Source organism: Pleurodeles waltl, chromosome 7 (genome assembly GCF_031143425.1).
Source record: "Pleurodeles waltl isolate 20211129_DDA chromosome 7, aPleWal1.hap1.20221129, whole genome shotgun sequence".
NCBI lineage: Eukaryota > Metazoa > Chordata > Amphibia > Caudata > Salamandridae > Pleurodeles > Pleurodeles waltl.
Window position 1 is genome coordinate 376,766,849 of NC_090446.1, and position 22,401 is coordinate 376,789,249.

A 22,401-nucleotide genomic window follows, 5' to 3' on the forward strand; every position below is an offset into this window, starting at 1 on the left:
GAGACCTATTGGCTTTGCCAATGCTTATTTCTTTGGCCTTGAGTACTCAAAATAAGCGCATGTTTTTTCTTGCCCTCTAATAATGTGTTGCTTACCACTTAACCACCTCCCTTCACTCTCTGTGTGGCCTCCCTTCCACACAGCTCATCCTTTGCTCCCCTGGCCCTCCCAAACCCTCTCGGATTTGTTTTTATTTTTTTAAAGCTAGACCCCACTACCTGAATTTGTTTCTTTCCTCTGCTTTGGCTAATCCCACTGCTCTGCAGTGCTTAAGTCTTCCCCTACCCCAACTTGCTCCCCTGTTTCTCTCTCATCCCATCTCACTCTTTATTTTAGGTTTAGCCTACCAGATAGCGCTGTTCGGTTGTATGGTTGTAAAATACCTATTGTATTGTATTGTATTGTATTGTAATAGTATTTATATAGCGCCTACTACCACTGACGAGGCATCGAAGCGCTTTTTGGCGAGTACCACACTACTCCGGAACCCAACAAGAATTAGTGATGAATTAGTATCGGGAAATACGAGTACAGTTTTAGTATTATTATGAGTTAATTTGAGCCGCGGATATGAGAGTTTGTTAGTTAGATTGACTGGAGTAATGGAGGGGTGGAGGAGGAAAGAATCCAGAAGTGTTAATTGGGAGTATGTGGTAATAGGATTTAGGCTTGGGATGAGTAAAGAAGGATGGAGGCGGGAAGAGTCTGTGGAAGGGGTTAGGGAGATCCTAGTAGCCGGGTGAGATAAATCAATCAATCAATCAATCTATTTGTAAAGCGCGCTACATACCCGTGAGTTTTTCAAGGCGCTGGGGGGGAGTTGCTACTGCTCGAAGAGCCAGGTCTTGAGGAGTCTTCTGAAGGAAAGCAGGTCCTGGGTCCGTCTCAGGTCAGACGGGAGGGTGTTCGAGGTCTTGGAGGCGAGGTAAGAGAAGGATCTGCCGCCGGAGGATCTGCGCCGGATGGAGGCGAGGGCGAGGTTGGCGGAGCGGAGATTTCGGGTGAGGGTGTAGAAGCTGAGTCTGCTGTTCAGGTAGGTTGGTCCGGTGTTGTGGAGTGCTTTGTGTGCGTGGGTGAGGAGCTTGAAGGTGATCCTCTTGTCGACGGGGTGCCAGTGAAGGTCTCTTAGGTGGGGGGTGATGTGGCTGTGGCGAGGGATGTTGAGGATGAGTCGGGCGGAGGCGTTTTGGATGCGTTGGAGGTGTTGTAGGTGTTTGGATGGGATGCAGGTGTAGAGGACGTTGCCGTAGTCGAGTCTGCTGCTGACGAGGGCTTGGATAACTGTTTTTCTTGTTTCGGTAGGGATCCATTTGTAGGCTCTGCGAAGCATGCAGAGGGTGTTGTAGCAGGAGGAGGAGACGGCGTTGACCTGTTTTGACGTGGAGAGGGACGAGTCGAGGATGAAGCTGAGGTTTTGTGCGCTGTCGGTGGGTGTCGGGGGGAACCCAGCGAGGCCGGCCACCATGAGTTGTCCCAGGCGGAGGGGGTGGGCCCAAGGATGAGAACCTCTGTTTTGTCCAAGTTCAGATTTAGCCGGCTGCCTCTCATCCAGTCGGCGATTGCTTTCAGTCCCTCGTGGATGTTGGTTTTGGTGGTGTGTGGGTCCTTGGTGAGGGACAGGATGAGTTGGGTGTCGTCGGCGTAGGAGATGATGTTGAGGTTGTGCTGACGGGCCACTTGTGCGAGGGTGGGCTATGTAGATGTTGAACAGCGTCGGACTGAGGGATGAGCCCTTCGGTATGCCGCAGATGATGGTGCAGGCCTTGGATTGGAACTGGGGGAGGCGGACTCTTTGAGTTCTGCCGGCTGCGAAGGATGCGGTCCATTCGAGGGCCTGATCTTGGATTCCTGCTTCGAGGAGGTGGATTTTCAGAGTGTGGTGACAGACAGTGTCAAAGGTGGCCGATAGGTCTAGGAGGATGATGGCTGATGTTTCTCCATTGTCGAGGTGGCTTCTGATGTCTGTGGCGGCGAGGAGGGCGGTTTTGGTGCTGTGGTTTCGTCTGAAGCCGGACTGGGAGGGGTCGAGGATGTTGTTGTCTTCGAGGTACCGAGTGAGCTGTGTGTTGACGATTTTCTCAATGACCTTAGCCGGGAAAGGGAGCAGGGAGATGGGCTGGAAGTTCTTCATGTCTTTGGGGTCCGCCTTTGGTTTTTTGAGAAGGGCATTGATTTCGGCGTATTTCCAGGTTTCCGGGAATCTTGCAGTTTCGAAGGAGATGTTGATGACCTTCCGCAGGTGTGGTGCGATGGCTGTGTCTGCTTTGTTGAAAACGTGGTGTGGGTAGGGGTCTGATGGTGATCCGGAGTGGATGGAGTTCATGGTCTTGCGAGTTTCGTCGTCGTTGACGCTAGTCCAGGAGGTCAGTCGGCTGGAGCAGGTGGAGTTCGTAGAGGGCAGAGTGGGAGTGTCCGAGGTGTGAAGGGTGTTGAAGCTGTCGTGGATGTCAGTGATTTTTCGGTGGAAGGCGGTGGCTAGGGCTTCACATAGTTCTTGGCAGGGGGTGATGTCATTGATGGTGGCACTTGGGCTGGAGAGTTCTTTTACGATGTTTAAAAGTTCTTTGCAGTCATGGGCATTGTTTTCTAGGGGGGTATTGAAGGAGGATCTTTTTGCTAGCCTGATGAGTTGGTGATGTTTGTGTGTAGCATCCTTGAGTGCTGTGTGGTTGTTTGGAGTGCGTTCAAGAAGCCATGGTGGCTTTCTTGTTGACGTGGTTGTTGGAGGGTTTCCTGAGTGGAGCAAGGCGGTTGGCGCAGTCGTCGATCCATAGCTTGAGGTTGTGTGTGGCGGGGTCGGTGGGGTTGGCGGGAGGTTTCTGGGCTAGGGCGTTGGTTAGTTGATCTTCGTTGACTTTGCCCCAGCGTCGGTGGGGTGGTTGTTCGGTGGGGTGGTGTTCTGTTTGGTTCTTGAAGGTGAAATGGATGCAGTGGTGGTCGGTCCAGTAGAGTTCGGTGGTATGATTGAAGGTGACATGGTTGCTTGTGGAGAAGATGGGGTCAAGAGTGTGACCGGCTGTGTGGGTGGGTGTGTTGATGAGCTGTATGAAGCCGAGGTTGGCGAGGTTGTCGGTCAGGGTGGTGGAGTTGGTGTCATTGTTGTTCTCGAGGTGAAAGTTCAGGTCCCCGAGGAGGATGTAGACAGTGGAGGCGAGTGCGTGGGTGCTGGCAAGGTCGGCGATGGCGTTGCTGAACGGTGCCCTGGGTCATGGAGGTCTATAAATGAGTGTTCCTCTGAGCGTGGTGTTGGGGTTGGTGTGGACTTGAAAGTGTAGGAGTTCGGCGGAGCTGAAGGAGTCGTCCGGGAGGGTCTTGACTTCGAGGGTGGCTTTGTGGACGATGGCTATGCCTCCTCCGGTTCTGTTGGTGCAGTCTCTGTGAGAGACCTTGTACCCATCTGGGATGGCTATGGCGATGTCGGGTGCTGAGGAGTCGTTCCACCAGGTTTCGGTTAGAAAGGCCACGTCTGGGGTGGTGGAGTCGAGCAGGTCCTAGAGTTCGACGGTGTGCTTGCGCACTGAGCGGGTGTTGAAGAGTATGCAGCGGAGGTGGTTTGTCTTGGTCCTTGGAGTTTTGTGGGCTCTGGTGCAGGTGAAGCTGCAGTTGTGGCAGGAGAAAGGTCCGTGTGTGCTCTCTGGAGAAGCCTGGAAACATGTGGATAAAGTGGATAAATGAGGGCGAATTTAGTAGGGTTGTTTGGGAGGTCATGGTAGTAAAGTGAGGTTTGGTGAGTTAGATGTGGAAGCGGAGGGAAGAGCTTAGGCAGAGTTATTTAGGAGATGAAAGTAGTAGAATGGATTTGGGATGAGTCAGAGTCAGAATGGAGGATAGATTGATAGAGACATGACATATGATGATGGGTAGCTAAGTGTGATATAAGATGAGAGCAGGGATTCATAGATATCTAGTATAACAACCCACCCAGGAGCTATGCAATGACCCACGAACATGCCTAGCACAAAACAACATACACACATACATATATATATATATATATATATATATATATATATATATATATGTATATGGAAAATGTCACTTACCCAGTGTACATCTGTTCGTGGCATGAGACGCTGCAGACTCACATGCTGTGCACCATCCCGCCATCCAGTGTTGGGCTCGGAGTGCCACAAGTTGCCCCTCCTCGAAGAAGTCCTCTCGGGCCACGAGACCGAGGGACTCCTCCCCCCCCCGGCTCCACTGCGCATGGGCGTCGACTCCATCCCAGACTGCCTTCACCGCAGAGGGTGAGGTAGGAGTTGTGTACATAGTAAAGGTGCCCATGCAATGGAGTAAGTATGTATGTACATAATGTGTATAAGAATAGTATATATTTACAAATTTACAAATTTACAAGTTTCATTTAACTTTTAATGGCTACAGGGTCCCGGGGAGGCGGGAGGGCACATGTGAATCTGCAGCGTCTCATGCCACGAACAGATGTACACTGGGTTAGTGACATTTTCCGTTCGATGGCATGTGTAGCTGCAGATATGGGAAACATCCTTTTTTACGACTTTTTTTTTCCGAAGGTCGTGGTTAACGAAAGCGTTTCGTTTTTTTGTGCCTTAGCTATGTATGTTCTGAACAACGAACATGCGTGGTTAAGGTACAAAGAAGGGACTTGGCGAAGGTAAGTGTGGGTTTAGGTTTTGGGGAGGGGGTGGGGGGTCAGGGGGTTTTAGGTTTTGGGGTGGGGTTGGGGGGTGGGGCGTTTTTGGTTTTGGGGAGTGGGTGGGGGGTCAGGGGGTTTTAGGTTTTGGGGTGGGGTTGTGGGGGTGGGACGTTTTTGGTTTTGGGGAGTGGGTGGGGGGTCAGGGGGTTTTAGGTTTTAGGGTGGGGTTGGGGGCGTAGGGCGTTTTTGGTTTTGGAGAGTGGGTGGGGGGTCAGGGGGTTTTAGGTTTTGGAGTGGGTTTGGGGGGTGGGGCGTTTTTGGTTTTGGGTAGTGGGTGGGGGGTCAGGGGGTTTTAGGTTTTGGGGTGGGGTTGGGGGGGTGGGGCGTTTTTGGTTTTGGGGAGTGGGTGGGGGTCAGGGGGTTTTAGGTTTTGGGGTGGGGTTGGGGGGTGGGGTGAGGGATGTAGGGTGAATTGTGCCTATTGCTAATGATTTTATCAGGAATGCCTTTACAACGAAATATCGTTGTTAAGGCATTCGTGGTAAAATCATTAGTAGTAGCAACGAGGTCGGTGTTCCGACCTCGTTGTTAAGGCAGTAGCTTTTTTTGCAGTCGTTGTTTCGTCGTACAGTCGCAGATACACATGCTGTGCATAGACTAGTAAGAAGTAATCTCCCCAAAAGCGGTGGCTTAGCCTGTAGGAGTTGAAGTTGTTTGAAATAATGTTCGTAATACAGCCTGTCCTACTGTGGCTTGTTGTGCTGTTAACACATCTACACAGTAATGCTTTGTGAATGTATGAGGCGTAGACCATGTGGCTGCCTTACAAATTTCTGTCATAGGTATATTCCCTAAAAAAGCCATAATGGCGCCTTTTTTCCTAGTGGAATGCACCTTTGGTGTAATAGGTAGATCCCTTTTTGCTTTAATATAGCAGGTTTGAATACATTTTACTATCCATCTAGCAATGCCTTGCTTGGATAGAGGATTCCCAGCATGAGGTTTTTGGAAGGCTACAAATAATTGTTTTGTTTTGCGAAACTGTTTTGTTCTGTCAATGTAATACATTAGTGCTCTTTTTATGTCTAATGTATGAAAGGCTCTTTCGGCTACTGAGTCTGGTTGTGGAAAGAAGACTGGGAGTTCTACTGTTTGGTTTAGGTGGAATGGTGATATAACCTTTGGTAAGAATTTGGGATTTGTACGGAGAACAACTTTATGTTTATGTATTTGTATAAAGGGTTCTTGTATAGTGAATGCTTGTATCTCACTTACTCTTCTAAGAGATGTGATAGCTATTAGGAAAGCTACCTTCCAAGTTAAGTATTGCATTTCACAAGAGTGCATGGGTTCAAATGGTGGTCCCATGAGTCGTGTTAATACAATATTAAGGTTCCACGAAGGTACTGGTGGTGTTCTCGGTGGTATGATTCTCTTTAATCCCTCCATAAATGCTTTGATAACTGTGATTCTGAAAAGCAAAGTTGAATGTGTAATCTGCAAAGTTTTGGCATTTTGCGTTTCCTTTTGTTGCGAATAGGTCGATTTTTGGTGTTCCCCAACGTAGAAAGTAATCTTGTAGGATCTGGGGATGAATCTCCCATTCGTGTGTCTGTTGATGATCTCCACTGAAATTGTCGGCTAACTGGTTTTGAATCCCTGGGATGTATTGTGCTATTAGGCGAATGTGATTGTGAATCGCCCAATGAAAACCGTTTGTGCTAAGAGACACAGTTGTGACGAGTGAGTTCCTCCTTGCTTGTTTAGGTAATACATTGTCGTCATGTTGTCTGTTTTGACAAGAATGTGTTTGTGGGCTATCAGTGGTTGAATTGCTTTCAATGCTAGAAACACTGCCAACAGTTCTAAATGATTTATATGTTTTTGTGGATCGTCCCATTGTCCCTGTATACTGTGCTGGTTGAGGTGTGCTCCCCACCCTATCATGGAAACATCTGTTGTGATCACGTATTGAGGCACTGGGTCTTGGAATGGCCGCCCTTGGTTTAAATTTATAGGGTTCCACCATTGAAGCGAGAAGTGTGTCTGGCGGTCTATCAACACTAGATCTTGGAGTTGACCCTGTGCTTGTGTCCATTGTGTTGCTAGGTACTGTTGTAAGGGCCGCATGTGTATTCTTGCGTTTGGGACAATGGCTATGCATGAAGACATCATGCCTAGAAGTTTCATTACAAACCTCACTTGGTAGTGTTAGTTTGGGTGCATATTTAATATTATATTTTGGAAGGCTTGTACTCTTTGTGGACTTGGAGTGGCAATCGCCTTTTGTGTGTCGAGTGTTGCTCCCAAGTATTTTTGTATTTGGGAGGGTTCTAGATGTGATTTTTGGTAATTTATAGAGAACCCTAGTTTGTGTAGAGTTTCTATAACGTATTGTGTGTGAAGCAGACACTGTTGTTGAGTGCTGGTTTTTATTAACCAGTCGTCTAAGTAGGGGAATACGTGCATATGCTGTCTCCTTATTTGAGCGGCTACTACTGCAAGGCATTTTGTGAATACCCTTGGGGCTGATGTTATCCCGAATGGTAACTCCTTGAATCAGTAATGCACTCCCTGTATTACAAACCTTAAGTATTTCCTGTGAGAAGGATGTATGGGTATATGGAAATATGCATCCTTTAGATCTAACGTTGACATGTAGTCCTGTTTTTTGAGTAAGGGAATCACGTCTTGAAGTGTTACCATGTGGAAGTGATCTGATTTGATGTAGAGTTTCAGAGTTCTGAGGTCTAATATGGGTCTTAACGTTTTGTCTTTCTTTGGAATTAGGAAGTACAGGGAGTAGACACCTGTACCTTTTTGATGTTTGGGCACCATTTCTATTGCTTGTTTTTGTAACAATGCTTGAACTTCTAGCTGTAACAGGTCTAAGTGTTGTTTGGACATATTGTGTGCTCTTGGGGGCACATCTGGTGGGAAATTTATGAATTCTATGCAATAACCATGTTGGATAATGGCTAGGACCCACGCATCCGTAGTTATGTTTGCCCAGTTGTGATAGTATGCGGTATGTCTCCCCCCCACTGGTGTTGAGTGGTGGGGATTTGTGACATTGAAGTCACTGTTTAGCTTGAGGGGTTTTAGGGCTTTGGAATTTCCTCCTTGGTTTGGGGAATTTTCCACCCCTGTATGATCCTCGAAAACCACCTCTTTGGTACTGGCCCTGATATGTGGGTCTGGCTTGTGAGGTGGAAGGCTCTGTGGTTTGGGAACGAAACCCCCCTCTAAATTGTGGTCTTCTTAAAGTGCCTCTATTCTGTGGGGAGTAGAGCGCGCCCATGGCTTTGGCAGTGTCCGTGTCCTTTTTGAGTTTTTCGATTACCGTATCCACCTCCGGCCAAAACAATTGTTCTTGGTTGAACAGCATATTTAGCACAGCTTGCTGGATTTTCGGTTTAAAACCTGAGCTCCGTAACCATGCGTGCCTACGAATGGTTACTGCAGTGTTCAGTGTCCGTGCTGCTGTGTCTGCCGAGTCCGTTGCAGACCTTATTTGGTTGTTGGAAATCACCTGTCCTTCCTCAACAACCTGTTGGGCACACTTTTGGTGTTCCTTGGGCAAGTTCTGTATTATATGTTGCATCTCGTCCCAGAGTGCCCTGTCGTAGCGAGCCAGTAGAGCCTGCGAATTGGCAATATGCCATTGATTGGCTGCCTGGGCTGCCACCCGCTTGCCTGCAGCATTGAACTTCTGACTTTCCTTGTCTGGCGGTGGTGCGTCTCCTGATGACTGGGAGTTTGCCCTTTTTCTGGCTGCTCCCACGACCACCGAATCTGGTGTCAGTTGCTGTGTTATAAACACAGGGTCCATTGGGGGAGGCTTATATTTCTTCTCCACCCTAGGCGTGATGGCTCTGCCTTTTACTGGGTCCTGGAACACCTGTTTGGCATGCTTTAGCATGCCTGGGAGCATTGGCAAACTTTGGTAAGAGCTGTGAGTGGATGCCAGGGTATTAAATAAGAAGTTGTCTTCTATTGGCTCTGCATGCATTGCTACATTAAGGAAAGTGGCTGCCCTTGACACCACCTGCATATATGCACTGCTGTCCTCTGGTGGTGACGGCCTTGCTGGGTAGCAATCGGGACTGTTGTCAGAGACCGTTGCATCATATAAGTCCCATGCATCCGGATCATCTTGTGTCATCCCCGTGTGTGTTGGCAACTGCATTGGGGGTATTGCTACCGGGGACAGATGTGGTGAGTGCAGTGGTGAAGGCTGTGGCGAAAACCTTGGTGGTGTTTTGTCTCTTGCCACTTTTGCTTTTTGATGCATTTCCGTTTCCTGGAATGCTAGCTTCCTTTTTATTTTTATTGGTGGAAGAGTTTGAATTTTAACAGTCTCTTTCAGGATGTGCAGCCTCCTTTGAGTATGGTCTGGCTCTCCCATGGCTAATTCCTGCTCAAATCTGTGCCCATGCATTTGGCTGGAAAGTCCATGCTCTTCTGTGTAAGAGCCTGTTTTCGTCTCCGAGGCTGCATGTTTCGACACCGATGGTTTCAGTACGCTCTTTTTTGGCTCTGAGGAAACCTTTTTAACTTTGGGGGTGTCGAACTCTCGGTGCCGAGTTGTTTCGGAGCCGGTATCTCGACCGGAGTCGGATGTCTTCGGCTCTTGAGAGGCCTTTTTCGGTGCCGATGTTTGGTCACCGTGTTTTCGGGTTAAGCCATGGCCTGTTGGCGGTGGCATCCCCTTGGCCTTTATAATTTTGGAGTGAGTCTTGGCTGGGGCAGATTTACTCACAGTTTTTGGCTGTGCCTTCAGCTGCTCAGTTTCGGAGTCGTCCGAGTCTGATTCGTGAATGGAGAATCTCTCCTCTTCCTCGACGTCGATCTGTTCGGCCGGTGTCAACGCCATCTGAAGTCTTCTAGCTCTTCGATCGCAAAGGGTCTTCTTCGATCGAAATGCCCGGCAAGCCTCGCAAGTATCCTCCCTGTGTTCTGGTGATAGACACAGATTACAGACCAAGGTGGTCATTCCAACCCTGGCGGTCCATGACCGCCGGGTTGGAGGACCGCGGGAGCACCGCCGACAGGCCGGTGGTGCTCCAATGGGCATTCCGACCGCGGCGGTAAAGCCGCGGTCGGACCGGCAACACTGGCGGTCTCCCGCCAGTGTACAGCTGCCCATTGGAATCCTCCAAGGCGGCGCAGCTAGCTGCGCCGCCGAGGGGATTCCGACCCCCCCTACCGCCATCCAGTTCCCGGCGGTCCGCCCGCCGGGAACCGGATGGTGGTAGGGGGGGTCGCGGGGCCCCTGGGGGCCCCTGCAGTGCCCATGCCACTGGCATGGGCACTGCAGGGGCCCCCGTTCGAGGGCCCCTAAATGTATTTCACTGTCTGCTGCGCAGACAGTGAAATACGCGACGGGTGCAACTGCACCCGTCGCACAGCTTCCACTCCGCCGGCTCGATTCCGAGCCGGCTTCATCGTGGAAGCCTCTTTCCCGCTGGGCTGGCGGGCGGCCTGAAGGCGGCCGCCCGCCAGCCCAGCGGGAATGTCAGAATTACCGCCGCGGTCTTTCGACCGCGGAACGGTAACCTGACGGCGGGACTTTGGCGGGCGGCCTCCGCCGCCCGCCAAGGTCAGAATGAGGGCCCAAGTGTTGATCTGTATAAGTATACTTTGCGTGGCAATTCGGGCAGAAGCGGAAGGGGGTCTGGTCCATGAGTTTGACGATGGACACGGTCGGGCCAACCAGGCTCCGCTGAAGAGTGGAAGCCCCGAAGGGCCGCCGGAGCGCTTCTTCTTTCGGTGTCGATGTACTAACACTCGACCGGTACCGAGTGCGAACAATACCGTCAAGTTTTCCGATAAATAGCTAACTTTCCCGATTCAAAATACGGAGCGAAGAGGAACACGTCCGAACCCGATGGTGGAAAGAAAACAATCTAAGATGGAGTCGACGCCCACGCGCAATGGAGCCGAAAGGGAGGAGCCCCCCGGTCCCGAGACTCGAGAGGACCTCCGCGAAGAAAAACAACCTGCAACACTCCGAGCCCAACACCAGACGGCAGGACAATGCACAGCATGCGCATCTGCAGCTACACATGCCATCGAACATATAAATATATACACACACACACACATACATACACACATGAATACACACACATATATGCACATACATATGTACATACAATACATATTTAAAACCATGGGTAAATATACTTAGTTAAACAGGTTTAAAAAGTGTGTGTAGTTTATTGTTATGACATAGTGGCGATACATATTTTCTAAAGAACTATACATAACTAGAAAAATACACATAATCAGAAAAAAATATTTACCAACATAGGCATATGCAGTCCATAGTTGTTTGAATATGGTGGTTATGAAGGAAAGAGCCAACTCTTGAGTAGTTTTCTGAAGACAAGAACGTTATCTGTGGCTCTTATAGTTGGGGGTAATGAATTCCATAGTTAGGTTGCTTGAACGGAGAAGGATGTATCACCTATAGTCTTTTTCTTGTATGGTGGTGTTGTAAGGCGGGGTGCCAATCTTGAGCGGAGGTTTGTTTGTTGAATGTATTTGGTTATTTTGTTTCTGATAAAAAGCGGTCCTGTTCCATGTAGAGCTTTGTGGGTGATACAAAGCAGCTTGAAAGTGCATCTTCTGGCAACGGGTAACCAGTGTAGTGCTCTCAAGGCAGGGGAGAAGTGGGCTTGTGGCTTTACATGCAATAGTAGCCTGGCTGTGGAGTTCTGAATACATTGTAGTTTTTTCATAATAGATGGAGATGATCCATGGTAGAGGCCATTGGCGTAATCCAGTTTGGATATTACAAGCGAGATAGTAGCTTGTACCTTGTGTGGAAATCTGAGGTGGGGGAAGATGCATCGTAGAGTCTTCAGGTGATGAAGCTTGCTTGTGCTAATTTGTCCACTTGAGCATTCATAGTTAACTTGGAGTCCATGGTGATTCCAAGGTGTAAGAGGCTGGCCTGGCTTGTAGTGGGTACCAGAGGTACTTACACCTTGTGCCAGGTCCAGTTTTCCCTTATTAGTGTAGAAGAGGTGTGCTTAAAGTCCACCAGTTGCTTACCATAGGTTGTTTCATAGTAATCTCACTTGCTTGCCTTTTATTCAATGGCTTGTCTTGTCCATCTTATGTTTGTCCCTCCCCTGGAGCATGCCCTCTTTATTCGAGTCCATTCATTGCTCTCTTCTAGGGAACTACTTTTTTTCTTATTACTTACATACTCCACAAGGATGTGTGTGCTTTCCAGATGTATCCTTCAAGTGATTCTCTACTTCTCCTGCTCCGTGTTGCTCTCTCTCTTATGTGTGCTTTTCAACCTCCTACCCACCAAACTGCTCTCTTGTTTTTTTTCCATTAAACAGTCCATAAGGGCATTTGCTTCTCAGATGTCTACTAATCTGGGACACTTTTCGGTACCTGTAGGCTTTGGTGTAGTCATTGAAGAAGTTCAGCCACTGGTCTTATGGACCTTTTGTTACTGACTCCAAGTGTATAGTGGGGGCTAAAAAGTGAGTGAACAAAAGGAATAAACAAACATTCCACCCTTAACTTAAGAGGTACCATGCTTACCCTCCTAGTATTAGGGTATGGGCCCCATTGGGTTCGCAACAAGTTTCAGTGTTCCAAATAGGTCTAAATGCATAGACACAAGTGCAAGATTGGGAAGTTACTAACAAACAGTAACAACGTACAGGTATTGCAATTAAATTAAGAAATATTGCCAGGCAAAGCACACACATCTATGTTCACCTGTGAATGGATACCTGTATCACTTCCTTGATACCTTCCGAGCCCTATTACTTATTATACAAACGTAACAATTTAAACCAGTAGGTTCAAGAATGTAGCAGGCCAAATCAGTATGTCCTTATTTTTGAATTTTGTAACCCCCCTATAAGGGGGCAACAAAATCAATCTAAAGTGATGTCATCTGCATATACATGATATAATCTGTATCATATATGGTGGCTGAATGAAGAACAAATGATGGTCTCGAAGAAAAAAGGAGGGTGGTTACACAATATACCAACCCGAATACCCCGAGACCCATTTGACAGCTCCCACCTGTGTGGGTGTAAGACAGGGCACAGTAATCCCAGTGTAATGCTAGATTGGTAAAAAAATCATATGGTCAGAAACCCAGTGAAACGGGTTCAGTAACGAAGTCAAGGGAAATCAAGCCCTGCGTTTGGCGTGGCTCAGCGTCGTTAGTTACAGCCCTGCATGCATGCCTAAGGCTGGAAGAGTAAACAACAAGCACAATTTAAGCAGGATGAAAAAGGTTCTAGCGCTAGTCACTTACTTGTGTGTCCGCCACAGAATACAGCGTCACCTACCTCAACTTGAAGCTCCCGGAAGGGAGGAGAGCAGCCAGGGGTGGAAACATAAATGGTGGAAAATCAAAAAATGACGAAGGACTTAGCGCTGCCAAGAAGGTCGGTGGCCATCTTGTTTTCCTGACATAGAACCATACAATCAAATGGTGGAGCTAGAAAAAGGACTAAGGTACCCCTCATAAAGTGGCAGCCATCCTACACTACTAGAGTAGATCCCTTGATTAAAAAATTTAGATGAATTCTGGATGATTGCTGACTACCAGATTGGATAGTAAATGTTGGTTAAACTACAGGAAATATGTACAGTATCAAAAAGAATAGGTTCCCCTGGAAAATATGCGATCATCTTAGAAAATATGCGGTTATCTTAAAAAATTGAGTGACTAGGTGATCAGAGAATTAAAATCACCTATTAATGATATATGTGGATCACAGATTGCTCCCTAAACGGTGAGACAGGGGTCAGAGTTACCCCAAGTAGGACCCAACAAATACAAGATGGTATAGTGGAAACCCAGAGATACAATCAGCTATAATGGCTGTGACATATTGACATATTGACTATTAACGATGAATGAAGTCTATCCATGGAATGTCATCATTGAGTCCCATCAGGTGTGTCCTCAATCTGTACACCCAACGTTGTTCTTTCTCAAATAGTCTATTGGTGTATTCTCTATTATCCTCAATACTCTCCAAAATTACCCATTTGAGATCATTAGGAGTGTGGGGTTACTCTATGTTGTGCTTTGTCAATTTTGTGGAGGATCTCTAACATCTTTTACTACTGCGATGTTCATTGATCCGAATCTTAACCATCCTGGTGGGAATTCCAATATATCGTAGGATACAGGGACAAGTAATAATGTAGATACAGTTCTTAGTACGGCAATTCGTATAGGTTACTAAGTGCCATTTTTTAGTCTCTCCCAGATCTAATTCGGGAGTACTCATTGTTAGGGAGCAAATATTGCACCCACCATAGGGGTGATGACCTTTGACCCATAACCAAGATCTGGTTATGGTTATATCTCGATTCTTATTAGGTACAGGTCCAGTATGCACCACAAGGTCTCTGATATTTTGTGTTCTTTTGAAGGCAAACAGGGGGAAGTCTAAAGATTCCCCAGAGCTCTTCAAAATAGGCCAGTGTTTCTTAATTATCTTTTTGACATGATTGCTCAAAGGGGTAAAGGTGGTGACACAGGTTAACCTAGTTTGTGGTTCGCATATGGTCTCAGTCAGCAGGGTGTCTCTAGATATATATTCCTGGCTCTCTTCTTGGCTTGTCCTGTAATATGTTTGGGGTAATTGCGGTCCCTCAATTTCTGACTCAGAACATCAGCTTGTGAATGGAAGTCAGAGACATTGGAACAATTACGTCTCACTCTCAGGAACTGTCCAAAAGGTAGATTCATCCTTAAAGATTTGGGGTGGTGGCTATCGTAGAGCAATAAACTGTTCCTATCAGTTGTTTTATGAAAGATGGAGGAATGTAGGGCCCCATCTGTTAATATTATTCGTAAATCCAGAAAGGAAACCTCTTTATTGTAGAAATTAGCACTGAAATGAAGGTGGCTGTCCAGAGTGTTGATCCAATGTACAAACATCTTGACGTGGTCTGTGTCACCCTTCTATACCACCAAAATGTAATCCATGTACTGACGCCACAGCCGAATTTTAGAAAAAAAAGGTTGTGAGGGTGAAAGAATGTGGCATTGTTCAAAAGTGTACATGTAGAGGCAAGCCAAACTAGGTGCAAATGTACTTCCCATGGAGGTCCCTTATATTTGGTGATAAAGATTATCTTCAAACTGGAAAAAATTATCTTTGAGAGCTAGACTTGCACATTGTATGATGAAACTAATGGGGGTATTATAGGCCGAAGTCATGGAATAGAGAGTTTCTTCGAATGCTGCTAAGGTGGCATCCTGCGGTATGTTGGTATTTAATGCCTCTACGTCAAGACATATTGTTGGACTTTTTTGCTTTTGCAGGGGCATCCCCAATCTTTTTGCCTCCCGCCTCCTATTTTTTCTGACCTGTTGCTGTTGGTTTTTGAACTCTGAGCACTTTACCACTGCTAACCAGTGCTAAAGTGCATATGCTCTCTGTGTAAATTGTATTGTTGATTGGTTTATCCATGATTGGAATATTTGATTTATTAGTAAGTCCCAAGTAAAGTGCACTTGAGGTGCCAGGGCCTGTAAATCAAATGCTACTAGTGGGCCTGCAGCACTGGTTGTGCCACCCACATAAGTAGCTCTGTAATCATGTCTCAGACCTGCCACTGCAGTGTCTGTGTGTGCAGTTTTAACTGTAAATTCGCCTTGGCAAGTGTACCCACTTGCCAGGCCTAAACCTTCCCTTTTCATACATGTCAGACACCCCTAAGTTAGGCCCTAGGTGGCCCCAAGGGCAGGGTGCAGTGTATGGTTAAGGTAAGACATATAGGGGGTGATTCTAACCCTGGCGGTCGGTGATAAAGCGGCGGCCAACCCTCCAACAGGCCGGCGGTCCAAAAAATTGAATTGTGACCCTAGCGGGAACCGCCAACAGAGGCCGCCACATTAACACTCCGACCGCCACGGCGGGACCGACAAACAGCGCGGCGGTCACCGCCAACAGACAGGCGGCAGACAATGTACCGCCCACACTATTATGACCGGCCAATCCGCCACCTTTTCCGGGGCGGGAGCACCGCCGATAAAAACACGGCGGAAACAGACTACGAACGGGAAAACGCGCACCTCTACGCACTCCACGAGGAAGGAGGACAGCATGGAACCCGAATTAAACATCCTACTTGCTCTCGTCTACCTGCTCATCTACCACGAGTACGAACGCCGGCGCAGACGACAACGGTGAGTACTGCACCTACGACACAGGGGAGGGGGGAGGACGAAAGGTTACGTGCACACACATACGCGATACACCCACCCCCCCAAACCATGTACACACCAATGCAGAGCAACAAGTCACAGTGAAACCACCCAAACCCCCGTAAAAAAAGCAAGGACATAATTAAATTGTGACTCGAAATTTATGGGAAATAAAAACCACTGATAAGTCACGGTCAAATAGCAATAACAATTCAAAAATACCAATTCAATATCCAGTGCATACGATAAACCGAGGCAATAAGTCCTGCACATCTAACGAGATTCCAAGTGTCCGTGGGCCAAAGTGTATCAACACAAGGGCAAAGCCCACACAGGAGACCTGAGTCCTTTGGAGAGAACACTGCAGGGGCATCTGATGAAAAAACTACAGGCACCTCAGGGGGAAGGGAAGGGGGGGGGGCACCACAGCCACATGAGTCCACGACGCCAGATCCACGAAGGGGCCACCATGCCCACTGTGCCATCCTGGGGAGTGCAAAGCCACAGTCTCTCAAGTCTCTACAGTGGGTGGCTTGCCCACTCGGCCATCCTGGGGAGTGCAAAGCCACAGTCTCTCAAGTCTCTACAGTGGGTGGCTTGCCCACTCGGCCATCCTGGGGAGTGCAAAGCCACAGTCCATCAGGTGGATAACAGTCTCCACCGGTCAAGGAGGAGGCATGGTGGGCACAGTGAACCGTGAACAGTAGCTCGAGACAGATCTGGCACTGTCATTGTGCCAGTGGTGCTTGAGACGGCGGTGCCCAGCGGAGCGGTGCTTGAGACGGCGGGGCCCAGCGGAGCGGTGCTTGACAGGAAGGGCCCAGCGGAGCGGTGCTTAAGACGGCGGGGCCCAGCGGAGCGGTTCTTGACAGGAAGGGCCCAGCGGAGCGGTGCTTGAGACGGCGGGGCCCAGCGGAGCGGTGCTTGACAGGAAGGGCCCAGCGGAGCGGTGCTTGAGACGGCGGGGCCCAGTGGAGCGGTGCTTGACAGGAAGGGCCCAGCGGAGCGGTGCTTGAGACGGCGGTGCCCAGCGGAGCGGTGCCTGAGACGGGGGGGCCCTGTTCAGCGGTGCTCTTCTGCACGGCAGGGCCCTGTTCAGCGGTGCTCTTCTCCACGGCAGGGCCCTGTTCAGCGGTGCTCTTCTCCACGGCGGGGCCCTGTTCAGCGGTGCTCTTCTGCACGGCGGGGCCCTGTTCAGCGGTGCTCTTCTCCACGGCGGGGCCCTGTTCAGCGGTGCTCGTCCAGTAGGTCAAGGGAGCCAGACCTGGCCTGGACTCCCTGCTCAGTCGCCCTCCGACCGTGCTGTTGCTGGACCCTGTGGTGACGGAGTCCTGGGCCCTTTGATGTTCTTCCTGACACCCGGGATGGGGCTTGAGGGCCCCTCCTGCTCCGCGCTCCTGCTGGCTGACTTTTCCGCCCTGCTGCCCTTTCGCTCCTTAGATGGGGCTCTCGGGCCCTTGCCTCCCCTAGATGTTGTGGCTGGTGAAGTGGGCGAACTTTGCTCCTTGGGGGCAGCCGTGTCAGTCCTCTCACGGCGGCCCTTTAGCTTCCTGGTCTTCTTGCCTGGTGGGGGGCTGGCTGTCCCCTTGATGCTGATTGAAGTGTCACTGCTGGAAAAGGGTGGGCTCCAGAACCCATGCACCACAGTGACACTCGAAGCTGGGCTGGTGGTGGCTGAGGTGCTCTTGGGACTCTTTGCAGATGGAGGGGGTGGGTCAGTGGAGGGAAAGAGGTCAAGATTAGCAAGGAAAACTTTCTTAGGACCAAGGTAAAAGGTAGGAGAAGTGGTGATGGAAGTGGAGGAAGAGGATGTGGTTGTAGGAGAGTCAGGTGTGCTGTCTTTGGGTGCAGGTGCTTGTGCTGGAGGCTGTCGTGAGGTGGATGGCTGTTGGGTGGGTGTCTGCCTGCGTTTGTGTGTCTTGGAAGAGGGGGTGACAGACACAGTGGGAGAGGACACAGGGGACGTGTAAATGGTAGTGGGGGTGGTGACTGCACGTGTGCGGACTGGACTGGAGGGTGTGCTGGTGATGGAAGCACTGGCTGATGGTGGTGTGCATGCAGGTGTGAGTGTAGACGTCACAGGGAGGGAGGAGGGAGACGAGGAGGAGGGGGACACAGAGGTGGTAGTGACTGTTGGAATGTCTGCATCTGGGTGTTGCTTGCGTGAATGCTTGTGGGTTCTGTGGTGCTTGTGTCTGGATGAGCTGCCCTTGGGTGTTGAGGTGTGTGCAGGCTGGTCTGATGGTGTGGATGGGATAGGCTGAGGAACAGGAGACAGAGACAGGCTGGAGGCAGTCAGAAGAGGGAGGCTGGAAACAGGGACAATGGCTGCCGTCAGTGCTGAGGCCAGAGCATTGAACGATCGTTGATGGGCAGCCTGACCCGAATGAATGCCCTCCAGGTAGGCATTGCTCCGATGCACCTCCCTTTCTACCCCCTGGATGGCATTCAAAAGGGTAGTCTGCCCAACAATGATGGTCCTCAGGAGGTCAATGACCTCCTCACTGAGGGCAGCAGGGGTAACAGGGGCAGGGGCTGAGGTGCCTGGGGCGAAGGAGACGCCCGCCTTCCTGGGCGAGCGGGCACGGAGCGTAGGCTGAGGGGCTGCTGGGAGGGCGGGGCTGGTGCACTGGGTGGCGGCTGTACCTGTAGAGGCGGGGGGCCCGGATGTTGCCGCCACCGCTAGGGAGCTCCCATCCGAGGACGTGTCGCTGTCGCTGGTGTCACCACCGGTCCCCGTTGTGGTGCTCCCCTCGCCCTCCGGATCACTGGTGCCCTCGGTGTCTGTTCCTGGTCCCAACGGGGCCTTGTGACTTGCAGCTCCCTCGTGCTCCGATGCCAATTCTCCTCCGCCTGATGATGCTAATGCACACATGCACAAGAAGATGAAGAAGAAGGGTGGGGGGAGAAAAACGAAGACCAGGTTGAGTGCATGCAATGTCAACACCGTTGGTGGAGAGGACAGACACAGGAGCCTCATGCACTAAGCCGCGCATTCGGGGTACACTACTCAGTACTTCTGACTAGGACAACAGGTCTAGAGACGACAAAGGCGCACATGTGTGATGCTGGACCATCGATAGCTGTACTTGTCACCCTACAGAGGTGGGGGCCGGGAGCACAGGGCCATGCCTAAAGGAGAGGACTACACTACAGAAAGCGCCCTGGCCTAATGTCACCCACAACCCTCCTCCCCCACCCAGACGCCTCCACTGCGCAGAGAGATAGCAGAATGTGCTGATACTCACCCCCTTGTGTCTGCTGTGATGTCCTCAAGCGCCCATCCAAATCAGGGTAGGCCACCGCCAGGATCCGGGACATCAGGGGGGTCAGGGTACGACTGGCACCCCTCCTAGGTTGGGAGGCCATCCCCAGCAGTGACTCGGCGGTCTTCCTGGTCCCGCGGCGGATGTCCTCCCACCTCTTGCGGCAGTGGGTGCCCCGTCTGACGTGGACCCCCAGGGCCCGGACTTCCTTGGCGATGGCACGCCAAATGTCCACTTTCTGATGGGCGCTGACCTATTTGACATGTACAGGGTGGGAAGGAAAAATCATCATTTTTCTGCATGTTAGATGCGATTGGCCCCCCCTCCCCAATCTTGCCATATGGCACATGCTCTCATCTGTCGTGCGTTGCACTCCTCATTCGCACCCCACCCCACCAACTTACATCCACCCTACTCCACACAGGCATAGCCCATTCAATGTGCACCCAGTGTACTTACCTGTTGGTCTGGAGGACCGTAGAGTAACGCATACTGGGGGAGGACCCCATCCACAAGTTTCTCCAACTCCTCAGACGTGAAGGCAGGGGCCCTTTCCCCAGTCGCAGCAGCCATTGTCACTTCCAGACCGAGGTCACAGCAGCACTTGCAGTATAGGTCCTCTCCTGTGGATGATCAGGTCTCGAGTGATTAAGCAGATATAAAATGGCGACCGCCGGGGCACCTCGTCATTGGCTCCTGAAACCCATAGGCCTCAATGTTAGCCAATGCGGCTTCGTATAGCGGTCTTCGACCGCCTACCGCCACGGCGTGCCACGCCAGCGCATTGACCTCACATCCCATTGTCCCACTTCACAGGTCAGGCAGCCGCCATTTCAAGGGCCCACATGGCATATTTTGTACTGCGTCACACAGGCCTAGGCCTTGCATTGCCACACATACATGCCTTTCAATACATAGATAATCGTGTGCTATGCATGCAGTGGTGAACGTACCTGTGATTTGCTTGACTCTGTGCGCCATATTGTCCTTCCTAGGCACCGTCCGCTGGGACTTGCGAGGAGAAGGATGAATCCTCGCGTGTACCGACCGCTGGTGGACCTGTGGACAATGGAAGAACGCCACATCATACTACGATACCGACTTGACCGAGCCACTATACATGAACTGTGTGCCCAGCTGGAGCCAGCCCTGATGTCCCCCATCCGCCAACCCACAGGAATTCCCCCTCTAGTGCAGGTTCTGTCAGTCCTCCATTTTTTGGCAAGTGGCTCATTCCAGACAACAGTGGCCATGTCATCTGGAATGTCTCAGCCTATGTTTTCAAAAATCTTGTCTAGAGTGTTGTCTGCCCTGACGAAACACATGCCGCGCTACATTGTATTCCATGAGGAGGTTGATTTGGCCACTGTGAAGGGTGATTTTTATGCCCTTGGACATATCCCCAACATAATTGGTGCCATTGATGGGACCCATGTGGCTTTAGTACCCCCAAAAGACGATGAGCAGGTGTACAGAAACAGGAAAAGTTACCATTCGATGAACGTCCAGGTGGTCTGTTTGGCTGACCAGTACATCTCCCATGTGAATGCCATGTTCCCTGGGTCAGTGCATGACGCGTATGTGATGCGAAATAGCAGCATCCCTTATGTGATGGAACAGCTACAGAGACAACGTGTGTGGCTAATTGGTGACTCTGGTTACCCCAACCTGCCTTGGCTATTGACCCCAGTGAGGAATCCCCGGACCAGGGCAGAGGAACGGTACAATGAGGCCCATGGGTGAACTAGGAGGATCATTGAAAGAACCTTTGGCCTCCTGTAGGCCAGGTTTAGGTGCCTGCATATGACGGGGGGATCCCTGATGTACTCACCAAAGAAGGTGTGCCAGATCATCGTGGCCTGCTGTATGCTTCACAATCTGGCATTGCGACGTCAGGTGCCTTTCCTGCAGGAGGATGGTGCAGATGGTGGTGTTGAAGCAGCTGTGGAGCCTGCGGAGAGTGAAGAGGAGGAAGACGAAGAGGACGACCCAGACAACAGGGACAGAGTTATCCAACAGTATTTTCAGTAGCACACAGGTAGGAATCACCCACGCCATTTAACATTTACTGAAAGCCCCCTGCATCTTTACTTTGTGTATTTCCCCCCAGTTCTTTTAAACTGATGTTTGATTTTCCCTTCCCTTTTCAGTGCTGTATGACCCACTGCGTGACTTCTGCTTGGTTAGCCCATGGACTAATGCTTATTGACATCGGTATGTTGTCATCACATAAATAACAGAACATTATTGAGAAGTAATGTGTTATACATTTGTAAATAATACAGGCTGACTCCAAAATGATTTCAGTGCAATGAGTGATTTATTTTTAGTGCTAGATATTGGTACATGATATTAAAACGGTGATGGGTGAGGGTGGAGTTATGTCCATGGCAGAGTCCAGTTCTCGGTCGCACAGGTGCATTGTCCATATGCCTGTGGAAGGATGGAGCAGGGGCAGTTCAAGGTTGGACAGGGTGACACTGTGGGACAGTGGAATGACATCCGGGGGGATATTAGGCTGGCGGGGGTCTTGGCATCCTACTCTGTCTTCCTTTGAGATCTCAGGTTCCTCTTGCGGGGTGGTTGTTCTTCAGCAGGAGGTGGGGTTCTGGTGGCCCGTCGTTCTGTGGGGGCCTCCTGACCACTAGCGCCGGCGGAGGTGGTAGGCTGTTCCTGGCTAGTGACAGGGGCCCTTTGCGGTGCCACATGGTCCCGCAATGTGGTTTCTATCCGGTTGAGGGCCTGGACTATGGTCCCCATAGCGGTAGCGATGTTCCGGAGTTCATTGCTGAACCCCATGTACCGTTCCTCCTGCTGTGCCTGGATCTCGGTGAACCTGGCCAGTACCGTCGCCATTGTCTCCTGGGAGTGATGATATGCTCCCATGATGGTGGTGAGGGCCTCTTGGAGAGTCGGTTCCCTGGGCCTGTCCTTCCCCCCCTGTCGCACAGCAGCCCTCCCAGTTGCCCTGTTTCCCCGGGCCTCTGTCCCCTGGACGGTGTGCCCACTACCACTGCCCCCAGGTCCCTGTTGTTGTTGGGGTGTTGGGTCAGCCTGGGTGCCCTGTAGTGGCGGACACACCGCTGATTGACGCATCCGCGAGACAGAGGCATGGGCCCGCTGGGTGGGAGCTGTGCTGGTGTTCCCAGAGGGGTTTGGGTCTGCTGTGGCCTGTGCCTGTGTGTGGGGAACCGCCTGTCCAGAGGTCCCCGATGGTCCGGGCTGGTCGTCAGGTTCTAGGTTGACAGAGCTGCTGTCCTCGCTGGGGGCCTGTTCTGGGGGTGGGATGGACAAATCTGGAC